General features: G+C 40.5%; 2 long non-coding RNA genes across 2 annotated transcripts; both read left to right on the top strand.

Annotated features, from left to right (window-relative positions):
• The first annotated feature begins 233 nt into the window (after positions 1-233).
• LOC148316043 (uncharacterized) lies at positions 234-2,654 on the top strand. Its single transcript, XR_015840408.1, has 2 exons — positions 234-1,446; positions 1,554-2,654. It is a non-coding gene; the product is annotated as an uncharacterized LOC148316043 (long non-coding RNA).
• Positions 2,655-2,941: 287 nt separating this feature from the next.
• Positions 2,942-4,072, top strand: LOC148316042 (uncharacterized). Its single transcript, XR_015840417.1, has 3 exons — positions 2,942-3,246; positions 3,625-3,678; positions 3,768-4,072. It is a non-coding gene; the product is annotated as an uncharacterized LOC148316042 (long non-coding RNA).
• The last annotated feature ends 1,707 nt before the right edge of the window (positions 4,073-5,779 follow it).

Raw genomic sequence — 5,779 nt, 5'->3', positions numbered from 1 at the left:
TTATGATGCTACTAAAACATCGAAGCAGCCTCCTCCAGGCTTTACAGACTCAGAAATGGAGGTATGCGTATCGTGTGCTCATCCTGTCGTGTCTCGAGATGTTAAAATTGCAGTTAGATAGACGTGTGCTGATTAGACAAGACTTCTAATATATCTGGTGTCACAGGATATTTGTCAGTGAATGTGTATGTCTGGTTTGAGGCTCACTCAGCTTTTTCTTGTGTTGTGGGGTCCAGTTGAGTTGAATTGCGAGTCAGGTATGTTGGCCATCTGACACCCAACTGTCAGGTTTGCGTTCGTGGGGACCCCGTAGAGCCATTTTTATTGTTGACATAAATCATAGCTAATCATCTTTTCCTTCATTATCATATGATATACAGTTATGCGTAGTGTATGTCTTTACTATGTTACAATCTAAGAACCTACCAGCCACTACAGTTCTCTCATTGGGAGACTTAAGCTTTCGTCAGGCTGTCGACTGCTGCATTGCCCTCTTATTGGCTTTAAGTACACAACCTGTAACTGAATTATCTGTCAGAACAGAACCTATGTGTCCACAGCAGGTGATTTGGCATGTGGATTCTTCAGATTTTTAGAAAATAGGTAAAATTGTGATCAAAAGTTTAAAATGTATAAAATTCTGGTATGGTTTGCAATAGTATATCTATTAAATCATTTCAAAACTTCTTAACAAGGATGGAGAACATTGGCTGTGAACGAATTGGTTGAGGTTTACATTACCAGGACCATTGAGCAGCCTCCTCGGGATCTACAAATTTAGGAATGAAGATATGCATCCCATGTTACAATCCTGTTATGGCCCGAGGTTTTGAAGTTGCAGTTACATATTGGGCTGGGCGATATGGCTGATAAGTACATAGCGATATAAGTATTTCATATGGGTCCATCGATACACATTGAATTCTTTTTTCATATTATTTTATTCATTATTTTTTTTATTTTCCAATATTTTCACTGCCCTGTTAAAAAAACATTTAATGTAGTTTTCCTCCCGGGAGCTTTTTGTTACGGTCAATTAAGTGTTTTTGTTAAATATAGCTGCGTAGAATAATTATATGCATTATTATCGTACCACAATGTTTTGGTTTTGCAAATAATTTCCTAAAATCATTCTAATTTTGTTATTACATTATTTTGTCATAATATCATTCATCAATATTTTAGTTTTTTTTTTTTTTCAAATAGAATTAAGACTTTTTTCTGTGCAGATTCCTCTGGGGATTAAGTATTTAATGGGTTCTCAATTTTCTCTTGGACTCTGATGCAACCCAGTCTCCTCCCTTGGACAAAAAATATGGGCTGAATCTTCCTTGGAATAACGACACAGATTCTGACGAATCATTGTCAAATCCTGCCCCTGAACTTTGTGCCTCAGACCCAGACCATATTACTATCCCAAGGCTCAGGAGGACCAAAAGTATACAGGTAAACAACCCATATAGATTTCAGGGAATCTTACAAGCAAATTGCATATATTTTATTGGTCTCCTGCCTTCTATCCTTTATATTTCATTGTTGTTGTTGTTTTTTAGATTAAAAAAACAGGCTGACTTTGGAATGGATAAGCATTATTACTCCAACTCAGATGACAGTGGAGATGAATATATTCCGGATACAAGTGAGGCCTCTGATTCAGACGGAAGTGAATCTTTGAAAATTGTGGACCCTCTCTTGAAGTCTAAGAATGCCTTCAGAGATTTTTCTCCCACACCACGAATCTCAAAAGCCACCTCAACGCAGGTTGTTAATCAAGGGCGTTCACCCGTTCGGAGGAGTAGCAGCACTGGTGTGATTCTTGAATTCTATGGCTCTTCAAATATTTGTGCAGTTTAACACAAATCATCCAAAATAGAATTCAAGCACATCTGTGACAGAAATTCAAATTCAGAAGTCAAAGAGAGAGAACAAAAAAAAAATCTAATGCTGCCCTTCTTCCGAAGACATATACTGTAAACATTAAATGTATGTTAGGACAATCTTGAAAAAAGTATTCGAACACCCTTTACTTTTATTTCTTGTTAATTTTATTAACCAAAATATGTCCATTTTTATTACAGATTAATGAATACAAAATTAAAACTCTAATCAGCTACTTTTTAATCGTTATATTTGTATAAACAAATGTTATACATCTGTGTGTTAACTTATACAAGAAATGACGGAAAAGCAAGGGTGGTTTAGTATTTTTTTATCGTATATAGTCTGTATAATATCTTTAACCTATGCTGATGCTGTTTAATACTGATTTTAAATAATAATAATAATGTCATAATCTGTTGGTTTTACATGAACAAAACCTTTCAAGCACTTTTTAAAATTCTAAATACTACCTCTTGTCAGTAAGTTGGTTCACAGCACTGCCTTGGAGTGAAAGTGTGTAGTGCTGAGACAGTCGGTATGTGCTGAGTCGTCTGACGTTTGTGTGACTGGTACCCAGGAAGGTAGCAAAACCAGGCAGTGTGTATGTTGTACCCAGGAAGGCAGAGAAACCAAGCAATATGTATGTGGTACCCACGAAGGCAGAGAAACTAAGCAGTGTGTATGTGGTACCCGGGAAGGTAGCAAAACCAGGGAGTGTGCATAGATACAGACCCCAAAAGTGATTAAAACCAAATAAAGTCCCCAGAAGATCATCTGTAGTCAGGTGAAGGACCCTGTACTTTGTTCAACTCATTTACTCCCTTAGACGTACAAAGACGTCTTTTAATGCAATGGCGCCCTCTACCAAAGACGTATAAGTACGTTTCCTGTCTTTTTTACGTCATAGTGTACATAAGGGTCTGATGCAACCTCTGACTGAGAATCAGCCTTGTCCGCATTGTGAATCATGTAAAAATCACCCAGCAGGGGGCAGAGGTGCAAAAGATCCGCCTTGAATCTGCGCCAGAGGTACAAATGGGGGGGCGGGATCCTGGGGTAGACTTATAAGTGTGGAGAGCAGCGTGGGTAGCAGCAGCATCGGCAGCACTAGCAGCAGTCGCATTAGTAGCGTTAGCAATGAAATCCTCCAAGCAAATGACGATCGAGGAATGCTTTTTTGTAAAAAAAATCTTCCTAAAAGCATCAAGGCGATGGAGACGCTTTGGTTGAGAGGATGACGCTTCGTCGTCGTCACAACAAAACGGCGTCTAAAGAGGGTGCGCGTGCCTTGCGGCCTGCATCGCCTGCCTTCGGACAATAGCCAAAGCAGCTGAGAGTCCTCACCAGATCCCCCCGAACGAGGAGGTAAGCGCTCGCAAGTTACCATTGAACATGTGGTTTTACCCCTCATGCTTTTATTGTACATAGCATGCATCTTGCGGGCAGAAAATGTCGCGTAAATGTGCAGTTAGACGCGAGCTTGCTCGCTGACTTCCTCGTCCGGCCGCCTCTATTGCACAATTACACGCGAGCGTAAGTCCTCGCCGACGAGGAAGTAAACGCTCGCAAGTTACCATTGAACATGTGGTTTTAGCCCTCATGCTTTTATTGTACATATCATGCATCTTGCGGGCAGAAAATGTCGCGTAAATGTGCAGTTACGCGCGAGCGCATCTCCTCCCCGACGAGGAAACAACAATACTGAATGGTGTGGTAATCATGCATACTTTCTAAAATTCACAGATTGTGCATCCCGCGGCAAGAAAGTTCCTCCTCGTCTTGTTGGTGTAAAGAAAGGTAAATTATAATATGAAACTTCACACGCCAGCAATAAAATGCAGCAATAAATATATATTTCCAATTGTTTATATTTCTGTAATTTACAGGTTGTGCATCAGGAAGCAGTGGTTCCGGATGGCGTCACACTGGATGGCAACCGAGGAAAATCGACTTTACAGCAACCCCTGGACCACTGAATGCCGCTGCCCATTTGGAGTCTGAGGAGCCAGCTGATTTCCTGCAGCTGTTTCTCACGGATGAGCTTCTGCAGCACATCGCGGATGCCAGCAATCACTTCCCAGACAATTATTTTCACACAAACCCCAGTGGACAAACACAAGCTCGCCTATTTTCCACGGACCAGCAAAGCCAGACCACAACGAAAGTGTCGGGTCTGTTTGCGCAAAGGCAAACGGAGTGAAACAAGAATGTGGTGTGAACTATGTTGTGTGCCCTTGCATCAAGGCAACTGTTTTATTTTATATCACACAAAAAAAAAGTATGTATGACACTGATGTATTTCATTTTTGTACATAGTTCAACAGTTCAGTCGTTTAGTGTTATGTGCAAATAAATTTATTTTATCAAAAACATTTTTTGTGCTTTTTTTTGTTATTTTATAGAAGGCATGCATTATTTAGATGTTAGAGGTGTCATAAAAGCCATAAATAATAGTGTCAAAATTCAAATTATGGTCAAAATGCATCAGTTTACAAATCTCATTTTCTCAGTTTTTTCCCCAGGGATTGGAGTTTTCATGAAATTTAGCTATTTTCAAATGCCGATTGCTCAAGAATGGAAAAAGATAGGAACAAACATTTTTTTTCTGTTGAAAGAAGAGAGTCTCATCTTTCTTCGGGTGTGCTCCATGTCTATATAGCATTAGAATACTATATTCTGTGGGCCTTGCAATATTAGTCAAAACCCAGGAAAACGCTGGGATTGAGCGGGTTGCTCCAGTGAAAATGGCTGGTATTTAATGAGTTAAGACTGGTTAGGACATCCGGCTCGCAGTCCCAAGGTGCAGGGTTCGATCCCGGGACCCAGCTTTCCTGTGTGGAGGTTGCATTTGTGAGTGAGTTTGAGCGCAGATGGTTGTTCGTCTTTGCGTGCCCTGCGATTGGCTGGCAACCACTTCAGGGTGTGCCCCGCCTACTGTCCGTTGACAGCTGGGTAGGCTCCAGCACGCTATCCTTGTGAGAATAAGCGGATTGGATATTACATGTATGTGTTTATGCCCTAGGCCAGGCGAGGGCAAACTACGGCCCGGGGGCCACATGCGGCCCGTTAAGTTTTAATCCGGGCCGCCGAACTTGAAAAAAATTTAATGAATAAACCTTGTTAATGTTTTATTTTCTAAACACTGTGGTTTTCAAAGACAAATATTATTGTTGGAATGCTTTTATTCACTTTCATATAAAATTAAATGTATTTTTTTTCTCAGATGAGGTGAGGTTTCCAAAACACTCCATCCATCTGCTCCTGGTCCGGCCCCTCTGTCATATTTTAGAACCCATTGTGGTCCTCCAATCAAAAAGTTTGCCCGCCCCTGCCCTAGGCTTTGTGTCTTTGCTTGGTTGACTGTGTAATGAGTGTATGAATGCATTTCTTTCTACCAGACACCTTGGACTTCCCATGGCAGATTAATAATCTATTTTATCTATCCATCAGGGTCACGAATGTCATTTGATGAGTAGAGAATTTAGAGTCTCCAATTAACCTAATATACATGGATTTGCGCATGGAAACCTGAGAAAAAGCCCTTAGTCCTACTTTTCCATCTGAACCACTTTATCCTCACGAGGGTCACAGCCGTGACATCCCAGCTGACTTCAGAAAGTAAGTGGGCGACGACTCATGATCTCTTGGTTGAATAATATTGTTAGGGGCTCAAAATGGCCCTCTACAATAAAATGGCAGAAGAATATTACATACTCTCTGGCAGAAGAATATTGCGTTTTTTTTGTTTTGTCCAATTAACTTAAATAAAACTTGGGAAAATTTAATGATTACATGTAAACCAGCTGGTCTTCCCCATACCAAGCCCTGGCTAAAACTGACTGAAAAATGCATGATGTGTGCCTTTTAAACTCCTCGGCCCATCCACTATGCCAGGGAT

This window comes from Idiotropiscis lumnitzeri, unplaced genomic scaffold (assembly GCF_059441095.1).
Source record: "Idiotropiscis lumnitzeri isolate Australia: NSW breed Sydney's pygmy pipehorse unplaced genomic scaffold, RoL_Ilum_1.0 HiC_scaffold_24, whole genome shotgun sequence".
NCBI lineage: Eukaryota > Metazoa > Chordata > Actinopteri > Syngnathiformes > Syngnathidae > Idiotropiscis > Idiotropiscis lumnitzeri.
This window is presented reverse-complemented; position numbering and strand designations above follow the sequence as displayed.